The following is a 20,330-nucleotide window of genomic DNA, read 5'->3' as shown; positions in this document are numbered from 1 at the left end:
GAGTCTGGTGCTGACTCACCTGGGGTGACCAAGGGATCAATGGCGGCTAGTAGGCCTGTGAGGACGACCGCCGAGCACCACCCGAACAGGCAGGGGGGCCAACTTCTGCAGAAGTCGTGACAGACATAATGGTTTATGACAGTCATAAAGTATTTTCTACAAGTTATTTAAAATGTGATGAAAAAAGCATGACTGTGAAGAATTCATTGCAATAACATCAAAGTACTTACGAATCAAACTTTCAAACTAAAGGAAACTTCTTGGCAGGGAAAAACCTATTTGAATAAATGTGGGTTTTGACTCTGATCATGGAGGCCCAGGTGAGAGTTTTTCATCCTGGAGGTGTGTCGAGGCTGTGTGGTGTCGATGCTGTGCTGTGTCTGTTTGACTATTTTAAGGGCCATGCAGTCTTTTAGAAGAAATGTTTGCGGTGTGGTCAAATGTGATGAGAAGGTATGTGTTGAATTTTGTTATCAGTGTTTCTGTATTTACATTATACAATAATTAAAGAGTTTAAGGCCTGTTGTTTGAACGTTATGCCACTGCAATAATGTATTTTGTTTGCTTCTAGTTATCTCCATAGACAAACATTGGCACCGTCATAGGATGCCCTCGTTCCAACAAGTCAGTTTGGCAAATATCTGCTTTGTTAGAGCTGCTTCGGTCAACTGTATGTGCTGTTATTGTGAAGTGGAAACGTCTAGGAGCAACAACGGCTCAGCCGCGAAGTGGTAGGCCAAACAAGCTCACATAACGGGAGTGCTAAAGCAAGTAGCACGTAAAAATTGTCTGTCCTCAGTTGCAAAACTCACTACCAAGTTCCAAACTGCCTCTGGAACCAACATCAGCACAATAACTGTTTGTGGGGAGCTTAATGAAATGGGTTTCCATGGTCGAGCAGCCGTACACAAGCCTAAGATCACCATGCACAATGTCAAGGGTTGGCTGGAGTTTCGTAAAGCTCGCTGCCATTGGACTCTGCAGCAGTGGAAACGCGTACTCTGAATTGAAGAATCATGCTTCACCATCTGGCATTCCGATGGACGAATCTGGGTTTGGCGGATGCCAGAAGAACACTACCTGCCCCAATGCATAGTGCCAACTGTAAAGTTTAGTGGAAGCTAGAATAATGGTCTGGGGCTGTTTTTCGTGGTTTGGACTAGACCCCTTAGTTCCAGTGAAGGGAAATCTTAACGCTGTAGCATACAATGACATTCTAGATGATTCTGTGCTTCCAACTTTGTGGTGACAGTTTGGTGAACAAAGCGAGGTCCATACAGAAATGGTTTGTCGAGATCGGTGTGGAAGAACTTGACTGGCCTGCACAGAGCCCCCACCTCAAGTCCATCTAACACCTTTAGGATGAATTGGAACGCTGACTGCGAGCCAGGCCTAATCGTCCAGCATCAGTGCCCGACATCACTAATGCTTCCATTCAGCCACAAGAGCAAGTCCCCGCAGCAATGTTCCAATATCTAGTCGAAAGCCTTCCCAGAAGATTTTGGAATGAGATGTTCGACGAGCAGGTGTCCACATACTTTTCGTCATGCAGTGTTTGTTACAACAGTTGTAAATATATGGGTCATGACAGTGTTATGACAGGTTATGACACGTTATGTCAGTGGTTATGACATATTATGACATAGTTAACGTGTTACTGTATGACACTGGGTGTCAAGTAAAGTGTCACCAAATGTCCAATATCCATGCCCATGTGGAAATTCTGTAAGGCCAATTAGATGCTGGTCCGATCACAGTCAGTCTCATATGAATACTTTTTAAACTTATGATGCCATCAAGAATGACACAAGGAAGTAGTCAAGACGAACTAGCTTGATTAAGCCTCCTCCATGTATATCTCACTAGGTCAGGATTTTTCATCCTCCATATCCACTAATTCTAATGTATCCATGATATGATATGCATGATCTCCTTAAAAGCGCATGCGGGTGATAGTTTGAAGTGTGAATCATTAATTATCGTTAATTATTATAATCACCCCTTTTCAGTTTCTTTGGCCAAGACAAACATATATTTCTCCCTCCCAGTCCTTTTTCCACACAACCTCATCTATAGTTGTAAAGTGAGTTTCCCTGGAAAATATAATTGTTATATTCTTTATCTTTTGCCAGGTAAAAATATATCTTCTTTTTTAGGATCTGCTAAGCCATTACATTTGTAACTGACTATACTTATTTCCCCACTTACCATAATGGTAAGTTATACTTACCACAATCAACGTTTGTAAACTTACCATCAAAAAGCACCATGATGATTGAGTACAAGTACACACCTAGTGAAGGTCCAGGCAGAAGCTGCTCTTGAGAAATTCCTCCCAGCCTACATGTAGTCCTACTGTTTGCCATCTGACTATACAATTCAGGGTGGTTTATTTACAATAAGACATTTGAACAAATAACTAGAGGGGCTTTAACAAGGCTTATATGATTAGGAAAGTAGTAGTAATATTAGCATTTACTGGTAGCTAGCAGTCATATACTGAGTTGGAGCAAATATTAACAATCATTTCAATCAACAATAAAAATCTACAAAAGGGTGAGAAGCCCTGAAAATAAACAGACAAGAAGGCTTATACTAGAGAATATGGTCAGTTCTGTGGTGCAGCCAGACTGGATGGACGGTGATGTCAGAGACTGTGTTGCTTTGATGACCCAGGAGATGTAAAGCACAGGTGTTGCTGCGGTTGATTAGGCAGGCTGGGAGAGAACATTTGAATGTATTTAATTTGCCTTCCAGCAATTTGAGCTCATTATAACGTATCTTTGCAGCCGTCCAATGGTAATGAGCCGTATCTGTCCAAAATGTGAAATATACTATTAAACTATTCAAATATATACATATACTATTTTGCATGATGGCACACGGGTTTGATATTATTTGTTTTCGGACTTATATCAATGTGATAGGTGTACTTCATGCATTACTGTAATGACAAATGTAGGTGTTTTTTTTCAACGCATATTTGTTTGGTACATCTAGCAATGTAAAGGATTTTGTGGATTAGCATGCCTCAGTATTTCATCTGGTTTTCATCTCTTTATATTGTATTTGTAGGATTAGGGGTTAAATATGATGACACATAATTGTTTGCGTAGATAATGTGAAACGATAGAAACTTTTGTTTTGGTCAATGTTTCTGAGAAGTCCCTGATGATGGAGGCCCAGGTGAGAGTTTTTTTTGAAATCCTGGAGGTGTGTCGAGGCTGTGTGGTGTCGCTGCTGTGCTGTGTCTGTTTGACTATTTTTAAGGGCCATGCAGTCTTTTTAGAAGAAATGTTTGGGGTGTGGTCGAATGTGATGAGAAGGTATGTGTTGAATTTTGTCATCAGCGTTTCTGTATTTACATTATACAATAATTCAAGAGTTTAAGGCCTGTTGTTTGAACGTTATGCCACCGCAATAATGTATTTTGTTTGCAGTTTATTCAAGCACTAATGTGCTTGAAGCACATCCTCAAGTAAACTAAGGTGATTGTTTTACATTCTGTATACCTAGATTTAAATTAATTACAATGCAACATTTACAGTTTATTTCTAAATCTCTTTTTGTTTGATCAGAAGTAATGATTGTTCATGTTTACACAGTAGTCTGGGATTTTGATCAGTTTATTAGTGCACAGGGCGGGTAAACCATTGTTGCACTGTTGTGAGGTAACCCTCCAGCAGAAGCAGTACTGAGAACATCATGAGTAGCCTATTCCATCTTGTCTATGCTTTCTATACTTACCTATTACTACAAGCAAACTTAAACCCCAGTCCTTTATTAAACGTTGCTTCTATTTTGTGTATCTGCTTCAGACTGTTGCAATACACACAGGCCTCTAACTTGTTGTTAGTTCTATACTGAACCATAATGAATCGGTTATAGAGTACCACTATTTTCTTTGGATTGTATTGTAGGCCACACAGTATTCATTCTACATAGCTTCGCAGAGCAGGGTGTAATTATCAGAATATCCAGCAGATGGAGCTCATGTATAAAAACATTTACACCAAAAAGCAGTTATAATTTAGCTACCTATGTAATAACTCGAGTTCTTAGCCACTTAATGATGAAGTGTGACTAAATGTTGGACCCTGGTCTATATATGTTGGACCATTGCCTCGTGCAAATTCATAGAAGTCAGCTGGGAACTTCTTCCACCCGTTCTATCCCATTCAACTGGGGTACACAGAATAGAGCTCCTTTAGGCTTTACAGGTGCCGCCATAAATTAGAGTTCCCCACTGAATGAATAAAAAGGTTCCAATTCATACTTCATATTAATGGCTGGGAAATGGGAGAACAGATTAAACATTTAACACTCAAGTTTGGACACTTGAAGACCTTTCAAACAGGGACTAAAGTCCTCTTGAATTTGAATAATTAGTCTCCATTCCTACAGGGGGAACAATGAAGATCAATAATTCAGAGAGGTTTCATACAGTATATATTGCCTCAGCAGGCCTTTTTGTTCTGCGCCAATTAATCTCTGCTGATGATTCTGTATTCACGTCAGCTCTCAGTGTCCTGGCGCAGGCTCCCCTGGAAACACAGGGAGGAAGGGGAAGGAGTATGACAGAGACACTCTTCATCTACTGAGACCATAAATACCATGGTAGGTGGTAAATACCATGGTAGGTGGAAATGGGAGCAAACTCATAGTCTATAAATATATTGTGCACGTGTTTGTGTTCGTACACGCCTACGTGTGTGTGTGCATGTAATGTTTTGCTGTAAGTAAGCTACATATACTATATGTGCTCGGCAAAAATGCCAAGCACATACAGTATATGTACAGAAAACGTGTAACACTGGCTTAACCATAGAGCCATTTTCAGTAGAAATCTGTTCATACGTGGCCTAAATATAAAATCAGAGATAATGGAATATGATGTATTAAATATACATACATACAGTAACATACATACACACCATATCACCATGCTACCAGATCTCGCACTCAGTCAGAGAGCAGGTGGGTGGAAGGAAGTTAGTTTTGGACTGTTGTAGTCCTGACAGCTGGTTATGGAAGTTGGCCAATGCCAGAGAGGAAAACCCTGCCGACTAGCTACTCATATCCCTCATTGGTTGGAGGAGATTGCACTCCATAATAGTCATGCCAATAAAGCCATCTGCCATCAGGATATAAATGGGTATAAGAGGAATGGGCTGCATGGTTTCTATGTGAGACTGATATGCAGAGAATGTACAGAAATATGCTGATTAGGGCTGTGCCGATTACTTGATAAGTATTTTTAATACAGGCATTTCACACACAGTTTATAGACCAGATGCACCACATAACGTTTTATTTCACTTTTGAGAGTCGTATGCTTGAAAATGGGGTTAAAGAGAAGATATTTTAAAAATCTCTCTATATATCCACTCATATATTCTCTACAATTTAGTCATCCCCCTCTCTTCCCTCCTCATGCCACATTGACCCGAACAGCCAGTCAGATCAGACGATACTGCTAAACACAATTGTATTCCAAACATGTGAGTGTAATGATGTGTTTAGATTAGAATGTGGTGGAGAGAGTTCCAGATTTAGTCACCAGATGGTGGCAGAAGTCTGTGACTAACCCATAGTTTGGCTCTACTTTTGGCTCTGCCATGGCTATGATGGGTTTTGCACAACTTCTGTCATTTTTACAAATATCAATGGAAAAGTATGTCTGTTATCCTCGTACACTAACCTTACTCTAACTTTTAGTGGTAACTAGAATAATGGTGAGCATTATTCAATCAAACATAACCAGGTCTCCTAACTGAAAAATCTAGAATGAACGTGTGAATTTATACACACTCGGACCACCAGAAAATGTAGAATGCTTTCAGCGTTTGCTTTTCAGGGCACAGCCCACGAATACCTCGCTGTCTCATTCAACAAATGTGTAGAGGCAGTCTCACACCCCTCAGAAACAAGGGGCTGAGAGTCTCTGCCTACATAGATGATTACCTGCTATGCTCCCCATCCCAGGAGCAGACGGTATGAGACACAGCTTCCCTTCTAACCCACCTCTCAGAGCTGGGGTTATAGATCAATCAGATAAAGAGCTGTTTGGTGCAAACACACAGAATAAGCAAGCTCAGATTGGGAAAATATGTTTTGAATGGTCCATCTTGGAATTGTAAATCCGGCCTCTTTTTCTTTGATGACAAAATATGTGTACTGTAACTGAGAAAGTAATACTAAGTGTATGTTGTGTAGTAACCTGCTCATGTGCTTCACCCAATTAATTTGGTCTATTTTCACCTCTTAATTTCGCCTACTGTTTTGACTCGGTGGTGCACATGCAGCCTATAACCTTTTTTTGAGAAATGTAATCATTGAATATTGTAAGAGCTTTCATTGTCTGCTTACATGCCCCCTTTATTTATCCTATGGTTCTGACTTGCTGTACAGGGAGAACGCTGTAAGAACGGCCCATGTTCTGAATTCTGTCGCTGTACATTTCAAAGGTGCTAAACAGTTATACTGTCTACGTCTGTCCTGGCTCGCTCCTTAATGTCTTAATCGAAATTGCAGATTGCCTCTTATCTACTTGTTGTCCCCTTATGCCATAGTTTGTACATCTCAATTGTCAGTAGAAACCACATTTGTTTAAGCAAGTCAGCCATATCAGCTATATATTTTTAAAAGGCAGTAAATGAGGCTGAAGGAACTGTTTCGCTGCCAGATAAGACTCCGTTGATAGCCAGGTGTAGCGGTGGTAAGGTGTTGGGACTGCTGTTGGGACAGCTTTATGTAGGCCCTAACAGTTTCTGGGAACCGTTTGTCACCGTTATAGTGCAATTAGTGTATTGTTTAGTGTGGAGCTGTGTTATGTTGTGTAGTGGCTTTGCTGGCATGCATCCCACAAGATTTCAATGCTAAAACCCCACTGCTACTGAGGATGAGAGACTTCCAGCACTGGGTGTCTGCCCATTGCCTGTGTACATGGCGTCACCTCAATCGTCAGATAATGTGACATCTGCTTGACCCTCGCTCTTTGCCACTGGAAGAGCCTCTTGATCTCCGTTTCTGGCAGTCCCATACGGGTAGTGGCAACGAGGAAGGTGGTGATGACAGATGCATCACTCACAGGCTGGGACGCAGTTCACGAGGGGAATGCAATAAATGGAGTGGAGACCCCACAACTCCACATTACTCGCATAAATTACCTCAAATTGCTGACAGTGTTTCTTTCGTTGAGACACTTTCGACCCTCCCTTCAGAATTGTTACGTCTTGATCAGAACGGACAATACGACTGTGGTGGCGGGGTGGCACTCGCTCCCTGCGCGTACACAGACGATCCGTAAGGATTATTCTGTTGAGCAGAGCATACCTACTTTCACTACGTACAACTCATGTCTCAGGCATACTAAACGTAGGAGCGGAATTATTGTCCAGAGGGAATCCCCATCACCAGGAATGGAGACTCCATCCCCAAGTGCTGAAACACTTCTTCTCCTCTAAGCCTCCCCCACTTTAGTCTGAGTGAGTGAGCTGCATGGAGTCGTGTGAAGTACTTAAGTAAAAAATACTTGAAAGTACTACTTAAGTAGTTTTTTACTAGTACTTCACTAGTACTTTACTTTACTATTTATATTTTTGACTACTTTTACTTTTACTCCACTACATTCCTAAAGCAAATCATGTGAAAATACTTGTTACATTTTGAATGCTTCGCAGGACAGGAAAATGGTCTAATTCACTCACTTAAAGAGAAAATCCCTGGTCGTCCCTACTCTATCTGATCTGGCGGTCTCACTAAACACAAATGCTTAGTTTGTAAATTATGTCTGAGTGTTGGAGTGTGCCCCTCGCTATCCGTAAATATAAAAAACGATAAAATCGCAGCATCTGGTTTTCTGGATATAAGGAATTTGAAACGATTTATACTTTTACCTTTACTTTTGATGCTGAAGTATATTTAAAACCAAATACGTTTTTACTTAAGTACGATTTTAGTGGGTGACTTTCATTTTTACTTGAGTCATTTTCTATACAGGTATGTTTACTTTTACTCAAATATGAAAATTGGGCACTTTTTCCACCACTTGCTGCATGCACTGTCAGTTCACCATTTCTGCCTACAGTTTGCCCAGGGTTTTTCCAAAGTTTCCTTGTTGCCCAACCTGCCTTTATTCTTAAGGTCAGAGGTAATGACAATTGTCTAGACTTGGAGCTTGTGGCTTTCCACCTGTTGACCTTTCCCTTATATGGAAGAAGAGCGTCTCCACTGTTTCTGTCCAGTACACGCATTGCACATTTACTATGACAGAACGAGAGCTTTGTGTGCTGGTCACCGCCCTGCAAGTTATCACATTGGATTGTGGAAGCTATTATACTGAACAAAAATATAAACGCAACATGTACTGTAAACTCTTGGTTTCATGAGCTGAAATAAAAGATCCCCAAAATGTTCCATACACACAAAAATCTTATTTCTCTTGAAGTTTGTGAAGATGTTTCTTTACATCCCTGTTAGTGAGCATTTCTCCTTTGTCAAGATAATCCTTCCACCTGACAGGTGTGACATATCAAGAAGCTGATTAAACAGCAAGATCATTACACAGGTGCACCTTGTGCAGGGGACAATAAAAGGTCACTCCAAAATGTGCAGTTTTGCCAAAATGTCTCAAGTTTTGAGGAAGTTTGCAATTGGCATGCTCACTGCAGGAATGTCCACTAGAGCTGTTGCCAGATAATTTAATGTTCATGTCTCTACCATAAGCCGCCTCCAACGTCGTTTTAAAGAATTTGGCCCTACGTCCAACCGGCCTCACAACCGCAGACCACATGTAATCACTCCAGCCCAGGACCTCCACATCCAGCTTACTCGCCTGCCAAGATCGTCTGAGACCAGCCCCCAGACAGCTGATGAAACTGTGGGTTTGCACAACCAAAGAATTTCTGCACAAACTGTCAGGAACCATCTCCCGGAAGCTCATCTGCATGCTCGTTGTCCTCTTCCGGGTCTTGACCTGACTGCAGCTCGGCGTCGTAACCGACTTCAGTGGGCAAAAGCTCACCTTCGATGGCCACTGGCATGCTGGAGAAGTGCGCTCTTCACAGATCAATCTCGGTTTCAACAGTACCGGGCAGATGTCGGGTATGGCATTTTGTGGTCGAGCGGTTTGCTGATGTCATAGTTATGAACAGAGTGCATAAGCAACGGACACCGAATACAGTTGCATTTTATTGATGGCAAATTGAATGCACAGAGATACTGTGACGAGATCCTGAGGTACGTTGTTGTGCCATTCATCCACCGCCATCACATCATGTTTCAGCAGCTGAAAATGTCCCAGTTCTTCAATGGCCTGCATACAGGCTCGTGCGGTGGAGGAGATCTTCATGGGCTATACTCAGCCTTGTCTCAGGGTAGTAAGTTGGTGGTCTGTTGACCCCTCTAGTGGTATGGGGATGGGGTTATATCCTGCCTGGCTGGCCCTGCCCTGTCAGGGGGTATCGTCTGACGGGGTCACAGTGTCCCCCGACACGCCCCTGTCTCAGCATCCAGTATCTATGGTGCAATAGTCTATGTGCCAGGGAGCTAGGGTCAGTCTGTTATATCTGGTGTAATTCTCCTGTCTTATCTGGTGTCCTGTATGTTAAGTATGCTCCCTCTAATTCTATATCTCCCTTTCACCCTCCCCTCCTGGAGGACCTGAGACCTAGGACCATGCCTCAGGACCACCTCCACCAGTTCCCCAATCAATCTACTTGTATTTCACCCTCTGTTTCCCATCATGTTTTGTGTGTAATTGTTTCATGTTATGTGGTGTTCGTTTACGGGCTTTACTTTTATGTTCCGTTTTTTGAGCGCGTTTGATTTATGTAGTGCTCTCGTTTTTGGAACTATAATAAAAGTGTGCCTGTTCATTATACTCTGCTCTCCTGCACCTGACTTCGCCTCCAATACACCATTGACAGTCACCCATTGAGTATATTTGGGATGCTCTGGATTGATGTGTATGACAGCTTGTTCCAGTTCCTGACAATAATCCAGCAACTTCGCACAGCCATTGAAGAGGAGTGGTCAACATTCCGCAGGCCACAATCAACAGCCTAATCAACTCTATGCTAAGGATAGTGGTCACATCAGATACTGACTGGTTTTCTGATCGACACCCCTACCTTTGTATGTGTGACCAACAGATGCATATCTGTATTCCCAGTCATGCGAAATCCATAGATTAGGGCCTCATGAATTTATTTCAGTTGACTGATTTCCTTATGTGAACAGTGATTCAGTAAAATCTGTTTCATCTTGCATTTATATTTTTGTGTAGTAGCAAGGGGTTACACCCTCCGGAGGGCCTTAGGGCCTGTGAGCTTACTCCACCAGAGGTATGGATAATTCTTGGGCACTATTCAAGGGCATCTCCTTACAAGAGATTTGCGGTGCGGCTTGTTGGTTATTCCCTCATACTTTTATGAAGTTTTACCGGCTAGATGTCACTTCACCTTCTTTGGCACATACTGACTTCAGTGTCAGGCCTCTGAGGATTGATATGTTGAGACTAGCTGGCTTCAGAGAGCATGTTTGCGATACGGGAGTTGTTCATATCCCACATGTGAGATATCGAAACAAATAATTGAATAAGGGGCCTCCTGGGTGGCGCAGTGGTCTACGGCACAGCATCGCAGCGCTAGCTGTGCCACCAGAAACCCTGGGAGTTGTAGCGATGAGACAAGATGAGACAAGATAGTAATTACTAACAACAATTGGATACCACGAAATTGGGGAGAAGAAGGGGGTAAAATTTTAATTATATCTATTTTTTTTTATTTAAAAAAATATAATAATTGAATGAGAACTCAAGGTTACTTGTGTAACCGAGGTTCTCTAATATTATGAGTGGGATATCTCATCGCATTCCACCACTCTCAAAAGTGCGAGGAAGTTTGGCATGCTCGAGAATTACCAGAGGGTGGGCGAGTGGCTCCTTATAATGAGGCGAGAGGCTCACCTCATTCGCCACTCGACCGTTCTGTCTCTGACAGATGTGTGTATTAGGTTCTTCCCATATGTGAGATATCTCACAAATAATATCAGAGATCCTGAGTTATGCAAGTAATCTTTACTCGTCTCTTTTTGAATTAATATGCATTAAGTATGCATTTGGTTATTGGACATAGGATAGCATACCAAGGTATATTACAAGTGCATTATGTAATATTGTTTAATATTAATATTATATCCAACCTCTACAGGATCGGTGGGTCGCACACGGGACGTTTGAGCTAACGTAGGCTAATGTGATCAGCATGAGGTTGTAAGTAACAAGAACATTTCCCAGGACATAGACATATCTGATATCGGCAGAAAGCTTAAATTCTTGTGAATCTAACTGCACTGTCCAATTTACAGTAGCTATTACAGTGAAAGAATACCATGACATTGTTTGAGGAGAGTGCACAGTTATGATCTAATGTGTTATCTTCTCCTACATTAATTTCACATTTCCATAAACTTCAAAGTGTTTCCTTTTAAATGGTATCAAGAATATGCATATCCTTGTTTTGGGGCCTGAGCTAAAGATGGTTAGATTTGGGTATGTCAATTTCGGTGAAAATTGAAAAAAAGGAGCAGATCCTTATTAACAATAGTAAGACATTTCTGTTCTATTAATGCTGTGTTTCTTAAAGGGATGGTACCACGCTAGATACCTGCAGCTGGTTTAGACGTACAGTCAAGGACATGGGGTGGGATAGAGATAAACCTGTGGAACAAAATAGATCTGTACTGTTACAAAATAATTTTCTGTCACTGAGTAACTTGGTCACGTGGCACATAAGACAAAGAGCCTCTGAGAGTGACCACAGTTCTTTGATCCATCCTGTTCTAGTCATAATCTTTCAAGGGCACAGCCGTGGAGATATGAGGTGAACAGAGGCTGGCTTGAGCACTGTTAACAATTCTATAAGCAGAAAGTAGTAACGTTATCACTTGTTTGTGCGCTATGAACTGACAACACATACCCACAAGAAGAAAACAAGGTGACTTATGATGCCCTGATCTGCCGGGAGGGGTGGAACCAGCCATGACTAAGCATTTTTAGGTCTGCTATAATATACCCTGTATTCTCTGTATGATTTTAAGTTCTCGGTCTTACACTCAAGAGTGTGGGATCGACCAGCTCCCTTATTGCAATTCGTATATTAAAGATTGGCTGTTTGAAGAAATAACAAAGTTTCTCTCACTTGATTAGAATTTCCACAACAAAATGCACATTCTATAGATACTGTATATATATATATATATATATACCATATATATGTACCATTTTCTACACTTACTACAAATCAGCCCTAATTACATTTTCTATTCTGTTCCTAAAGGCAAAAAATGTGCTTCTCTTGGGAATTGATGTGAAAAAGTTACCTTGATCATCTGAATGCTCAGTTTTACATAGTACCATTGAAATTCACTCTTAAGGCAACGCAAAATGTATAAAACACCTGACTCAAAGTGGTAATCTTATGCATGGCTAACCTAGATGAAATAACATTGTTTCATTACACACCATTCACTATTCCTGTATGTACAGTGCATTCGGAAAATATTCAGACCCCTTGACTTTTTCCACATTTTGTTATGTTACAGCCTTATTCTAAACTGGATTAAATTGTTGTTGTCTTTCCTCATCGAGCTACACACAATACCCCATAATGACAAAGCAAAAACTGTTTTTTAGAAACTTTTGCAGATTAATAAAAAAATATATATATATATTTGTTTTTAAATAACATTTACATAAGTATTCAGACTCTTTACTCAGTACTTTGGCAGTGATTACAGCTTTGAGTATTCTTGGTATGACGCTACAAGCTTGGCACACCTGTACGTGGGGAGGTCCTTCCATTCTTCTCTGCAGATCCTCTTAAGTTCTGTCAGGTTGGATGTGGAGTGTCGCTGCTGTCACACCCTGATCATAGTTTGCTTTGTATGTTCTATGTTTTGTTTGGTCAGGGTGTGATCTGAGTGGGCATTCTGTGTTGGATGTCTTGTTTGTCTGTTTCTGTGTTTGGGCCTGATATGGTTCTCAATCAGAGGCAGGTGTTAGTCATTGTCTCTGATTGGGAGCCATATTTAGGTAGCCTGTTTTGTGTTGAGTTTTGTGGGTGATTGTTCCTGTCTTTGTGTTTGTTACACCAGATAGGGCTGTTTTTGTTTTTTTCACGGTTCTTGTATATTGTTCTATTTTCATCTTTATTAAAGATGTATCTAAATAACCACGCTGCGTTTTGGTCCACCTCTCCTTCAACAGAAGAAAACCAACAGAACCACCCAAGGACCAAGCGGTGTGGTAAACAGCAGCTGCAGCAAAAGCAGCAGCAGGAGAAGCAACAGAGGCAGCAGCAGCAGCAGCAGCAGTGGGACAGGCTGCACTATATGGAGAAATGGACTTGGGAGGAGATCCTAGACGGGAAAGGACCCTGGGCAGAAACAGGGGAATATTGCCGCCCCAAAGCCGAGCTGGAGGCAGCGAAAGCAGAGAGGCGGCATTATGAGGAGCTAGCACGGCAGAGCGGATGGAAGCCTGAGAGTCAGCCCCAAAAATGTATTGGGGGGGCACACAGGAAGTGTGGCGAAGCCAGGTAGGAGACCTGCGCCAACTTCCTGTGCTTACCGGGGAGCGAGAGATACCGGGCAGGCACCGTGTTATGCTGTGGAGCGCACGGTGTCCCCAGTGCGGGTGCATAGCCCGGTGCGGTACATACCAGCTCCGCGTATCAGCCGGGCTAGAGTGGGCATCGAGCCCTGTCACACCCTGACCATAGTTTGCTTTATATGTTCTATGTTTTGTTTGGTCAGGGTGTGATCTGAGTGGGCATTCTATGTTGGATGTCTTGTTTGTCTGTTTCTGTGTTTGGGCCTGATATGGTTCTCAATCAGAGGCAGGTGTTAGTCATTGTCTCTGATTGAGCCATATTTAGGTAGCCTGTTTTGTGTTGGGTTTTGTGGGTGATTGTTCCTGTCTTTGTGTTTGTTACACCAGATAGGGCTGTTTTCGGTTTTGCATGTTTCTTGTTTTTGTATATTGTTCTATTTTCATCTTTATTAAAGATGTATCTAAATAAACCACGCTACGTTTTGGTCCGCCTCTCCTTCAACAGAAGAAAGCCGTGACAGCTGCACAACTATTTTCAGGTCTCTCCAGAGATGTTTGATTGGATTCAAGTCCGGGCCGTGACTGGGCCACTCAAGGAAATTCAGAGACCTGTCCCTAAGCCACTCCTGCGTTGTCTCGGCTGTGTTCTTAGGGTCTTTGTCCTGTTGGAAGGTGAACCTTTGCCCCAGTCTGGGGGTTCTGAGAGCTCTGGAGCAGGTTTTCAACAAGGATCGCTCTGAGCTTTGCTCTGTTTATCCTTTCCTCATTCCTGACTTGTCTCCCAGTCCCTGTCGCTGAAAAACATCCCCACAGCATGATACTGCCACCACCATGCTTCACCGTAGGGATGGTGCCAGGTTTCCTCCAGACGTGACGCTTGGCATTCAGTCCAAAGACTTGAATCTTGGTTTCATCAGACCAGAGAGTCTTGTTTCTCATGGTCTGAAAGTCCTTTAGGTGCCTTTTGGCAATGTGCATTTTACTGAGAAGTGGCTTCCGTCTGGTCACTCTACCATAAAGTCCTGATTGGTGGAGTGCTGAAGATATGGTTGACTTTCTGGAAGTTTCTCCCATCTCCACAGAGGAACTCTGGAACTCTGGAGTGACCATTGCGTTCTTGGTCACCTCCCTGACCAAGGCCTTTCTCCCCCGATTGCTCAGTTTGGCTGGGCGGCCAGCTCTAGGAAGAGACTTGGTGATTCCAAACTTCTTCCATTTAAGAATGAGGAAGGCCACTGTGTTCTTGGGGACCTTCCATGCTGCAGACATTTTATGGTACCCTTCCCCAGATCTGTGCCTCAACACAATCCTGTCTCGGATCTCTATGGACAATTTCTTCAACCTCATGGCTTGGTTTTTGCTCTGACATGCACTGTCAACTGTGGGACCTTATAAAGACAGGTGTGTGTGCCTATCCAAATCATGTCCAATCAATTGAATTTACCACAGCTGGACTCCTAGCAACATCTCAAGGATGATCATTGGAAGCAGGATGCACCAGAGCTCAACTTCGAGTCTCATAGCAAAGGGTCTGAATACTTGTGTTTTTATTTTTAATACATTTTGTACATCTGCAGAGAAGAATGGCGGGGAAACTCCCTAAGTACAGGTGTGCCAAGCTTGTAGCATCATACCCAAGAAGACCCGAAGCTGTAATAGCTGTCTAAGGTGCTTCAAGTACTGAGTAAAGGGTCTGAATACTTATGTAAATGTGATATTTTTTTACACATTTGCAAAACTGTCTATACAGTTTTTGCTCTGTCATTATGGGATATTGTGTGTAAATTGATGAGGAAAAACAACAAATTAATCCTATTTTAGAATAAGGCTGTAACGTTACAAAATGTGGAAAAGGTCAAGGGGTCTGACTACTTTGAATGCACTGTATGTCTGAGCTGGACATCCAGAATAAGCAAATTGCAGCATATCTTGGAAGGGTCGCACTCTAAAACCTTTTCCACTCCTCAGCCTGGACGTCGTGCCACTGCCTCGCCATTGTGTCGACACTCTCTGACTGACTGGCCAGGGCAGCCCTGCAATGACCCCTCCTAGTGAAGCCACGTTTCCCCTCCCATCTCACCCGCCCTTCCCATCCAGCTCTACAGAGATGATGGAATCCACCCCAACCATCCAGGAGCCTGGACCCTCTCTTCATATTTTAAGGCTGAGTTAAGAAATTGACTCAGAGACTGACCAAGCCTCGCTCAGGTAATACCTCCCATCCATTCTAAGCCTTGTTGTCGTACTGTTGTCTATACTGCCAGAGGTGTTGTCACTTGTAATCTTGTACCCATTTGTTTATACTCCACTCTTAGATCTGCTATTGTTAGCTCAAAAGAGGAGAACACTGTGGTCTGCTCACCCAGTACTATTAGTTCAAATGTGAATTTTATAAACTTGAATAACCCCTTGGTTTTCAAATTACGTAGGGGGCTTGGGCTGTTGCACAAAAGCAACCAAAGCCCATGTAAGTCAGTTTATGACATTTCATCATTGGTTACTCTGAGTTCCTCATACTGACATTGGTTGCGGTTTCAGGCCCTTTGGTGCCCTCCTTGGAAAAGTAATTCAAAATTCCCTATTATTACAAATAGGGATAGAACAAATAGTGCAGTTCTATGCAATCTTATAGCCATACCAACTATATCAATACCAACCTTTAGACAGGGCCTGCAACCACCTATTCAACATAGCTTGTTTGAGTTGGCAACTCCATGTGACTAAAAATCATAAAGGACTTGGGTAGATGCATCTGAACATTAGGAGCTTAGTTCCTTAATTGGATTACATCAAGATCTGGGCTATGCAGACAAATCCGGACATTCTGGTATTGACTGAAACTTGGTTTTCTGGGGGCATTCTGGACACTGGTATTAATAATATTGAGGGTTATAATGTGTTCAGAGCTGACAGACAGGGTAGAGGTGGTTGAGTGGCCATTCTTATGAAAAATAATTTACTGAAATCCATCTACCTTGCCAAATGTTTTTTGATACAGTATTTAAGTCTTTGTCTGTTATAGGGGTCTTACCGTCCTCCCTCGGCTAACCTTAGTGCACTCAAGAAGTTAACTAGTTTGTTGTCTTATTTTACTAAATCAGAAGTTATTATCCTGGGTGACCTAAATGTATGATTGGGAAATGCAGGCTTCAGACAATCTAAAAGACATGTGTAATGATCTAAAGCTGCTTACTAAGCCTACACGGCCCAACCTCAAAGATCCTTCAAACTCAACTCTGATAGATCCTATTCTAACGAGTACACCAGAGATATATGGTTCTACTGGTGTCTTCGACCAAGATATTAGTGACCATTGCCCAGTTGTTAGTGTTACAGATGTGAGAATAGAAACATCTAAGCCTCGTGCCATCCCAAAGAGGAACTTTAAAAACTTCAGTGAACAGGCTTTGTTACATTATATTTATTTTAGTGACCTTGATTGTATTTCCTGCTATCCCTGAACCTGATTTAGCTTTCAGCCTTTTTTCATATGTCTTCAATACTATTGTAAATAATCATAGTCCTTTAAAAAAAAAAAGGGTTAAAGGTAGGTCGAATGCCTGGTACACCCCTGAGGTATCAGTCATTCATAAAAGAGATGATGCTTGGGTCAAGGCAAGGAACACAGGCTTAGGCCCGGATTGGCAAGCTTTTAAGCAACTGAGGAATCATTGTGTAAGACAAATTAGAAAGGCTAAATCTGATTATTATGTATCCGCTCTTTCGGATTGTAATGGGAACCTAGCTAAATTCTGGCATACTGTCAAATCCCGGAAGGGTTCTACTTCCTCCTCTCTGCCACAACAAATGAATTCAAACACCAGACTCATTAAAGGAAAAATTGTCATCATTGATGCATTTAATCACCATTTTATTTAAGCAGGCTTTCTCTTTGAAAGAACTTCTAAGCCTACTCACAATGATACTGGGCTGGATGCTGATAAGGGAAACTTGCTGAATGATCAGAGAAATTATAATCAAAGCTTTTCTTTTAGGCTATTTACAGAAAAAAAAGTCCTGGATGATTTGCTAGCAATAGACAACAAGAAATCCACAGGGGCCGACCAATTGGCTCCTGGTCTGCTTAAGTGTGCAGCGCCCATCATTGTTGGCTCAATAACCCACATTTTGTTATTTAACATTGTTATCAGGAAATATTCCAAAATTATGGAAATCAGCTCTTGTCCTGCCACTCCATTAGAGTGGGGATAGTAGTGACGTTAATAATTGTCACCCCATTAGGTTTCCTTGTCTAGCTAAGATTCTAGAATCCTTGGTAAATGTACAACTTTGCTCTTTTTTTATCTGAGAAATGTATTTTGAATGTAAACCAATCAGGGTTTAGGCCTGGGCATAGAACTAGTACAGCAACCACTTTAGTTGTTAATGATCTGGTCAATGCTTTAGACACAAATTAAATGTGCTGCTTTGTTTGTGGACCTTTCAAAAGCTTTTGATAATGTTGATCATGCTATGTTAGTGAATAAGTTGTCCTCGCTAGGTCAGAGCTCTGACGCCTGTTGATGGTTTCATGATTATCTTAGTGACAGAACTCACGCCATTGTGATTGATGGGGTTAAATCTGATTTTGATGGGGTCGATTTTGGGACCTGTTCTGTTCACTATTTATATAAACACCATTGGTCAATCTGTAAAAAAAAGATTAAATGTCATCTACAGTGGGGCAAAAAAGTATTTAGTCAGCCACCAATTGTGCAAGTTCTCCCACTTAAAAAGATGAGAGGCTTGTAATTTTCATCATAGGTACACTATAACTATGACAGACAAAATGAGAAAAAAATTCCAGATAATCACATTTTACTTAGGCATTTGGATTGATATGGATTTGACAATTAAAAAACATACAGTATATTTTGGAAGGTATTCCGACCCCTTGACTTTTTCCACATTTTGTTACTTTACAGCATCATTCTAAAATTGATTAAATGGTTTACCCCTCATCAATCTACACACAATACCCCATAATGACAAAGCAAAAACTGTTTTAGACTTTTTTTCAAACAAAAAAATAACAATAACGGAAATATCACATTTTCATAAGTATTCAGAACCTTTACTCAGTACTTTATTGAAGCACCTTTGGCAGCGATTACAGCCTTGAGTCTTCTTGGGAAACGCTACAGGTTTGGCACACCTGTATTTGGGGAGTTTCTCCCATTCTTCTCTGCATATCTTCTCAAACTCTGTCAGGTTGGATGGGTAGCGTCACTGCACAGCTATTTTCAGGTCTCTCTAGAGGTGTTCGATAGGGTTGAAGTCCGGGCTGTGGCTGGGCCACTCAAGAACATTCAGAGACTTGCTCGCTAACAGGGATGTAAACAAATTTCTGCATAAAATTTGAGAGAAATAAGCTTTTTGTGCATATGGAATTTTTTGTTGTTGTGTATACTCGTGTTGTATGGTGCAAGGCACATTTGAAAAATAGACTTAGGTCTCAATATGTATTCCCTGGTAAATAAAAAGGTCAAATAGTTGTTTCTTCCATGTAGTCATAGCTCTATTTAATGCTATGAGTTTTCCAGCCTCTGTTATGGACCTGGGGGCTGTGAAGAGACCTCTGGCTGCATGTCTTGTGTGGTACCGATGAGTGTCAAAACTGTGTGCCAACATCTTGAACAGATAGTTCGGTACCATTAACCCAACAATACCTCAACTTTGAGCCAGGAGAGATTGACACGCATACCCTGACATTCGTCCTCCGTGCACTTCTAAGTGCAATACGTGCCGCTCTGTTCTGGACCAACTGCAATTTTCCTATGTCCTTCTTTGCCGCACATGACCACACAACTGACCAGCAGTCCAGGTGAGACAAAACTCGGGCCTGTAGGACCTGCCTGGTTGATTTAGATGTCAAGTAAGCAGAGCAATGTATTTTCCCTCTTCCCATTTTAGCAACCATGGCAGCTTGCTATCTAGGGTTACGCCAAGCAGAATGGTCTCATACACTATTTCAGACTGGTCTCATAGACTAGACATAACATAATAAGCGTAAATCTGGGACACTCAAATTAGTATGATATAGTATGTTACGTTAGCAACTTTCCTACTACTTACTACTTTTTAGCTACTTTGCAACTACTTAGCATGTTAGCTAAACCTTCCCCTGACCTTAATCCTTTAACCTAACGCCTAACTTTAATCCTAACCTTAACTCTTTTAGCAAACCCTTCCCCTAAACCTAACCTTAACCCTTTAACCAAACTCCTAACCTTAACCCCTAACCCCCAGAGCTAGCTAACATTAGCGTTAGCCACCTAGCCACATAGCTAACATATCATACGTTTAGCAAATTCGTAAAATATTTTACGTTTTGCAAATTCTTAACATAATGTTCGAATTGCAACTCGTAGCATATCATATGAAATGGATGATGGACATCCAGAAATTAATACATACCATACAAAATGTAAAATATCATACATACTAAATGGATATCTCGGAGTTACGTACAGAATAATGTGAAATGCTCTATTGTATTATTCAGTAATAGATCTAGATGAGGTTTAGGGTTGAGTGGTGAGTGATTTGTCCACAAAAATTATTATTTTAGTGTTTGAGATATTTAACACCAGCCTATTGCTAGCTACCCATTCTAAAACTGTCTGGAGCTCTATGTTAAGGGTGTCAGTTATTTATTTTACTATCGTAGCTGATGTATAAGGTTGAGTCGTCAGCGTACATAGACACACAGGCT

This window comes from Oncorhynchus tshawytscha, linkage group LG28, assembly GCF_018296145.1.
Source record: "Oncorhynchus tshawytscha isolate Ot180627B linkage group LG28, Otsh_v2.0, whole genome shotgun sequence".
Classification (NCBI taxonomy): Eukaryota; Metazoa; Chordata; class Actinopteri; order Salmoniformes; family Salmonidae; genus Oncorhynchus; species Oncorhynchus tshawytscha.
Note: the sequence above shows the minus strand (reverse complement) of the source record.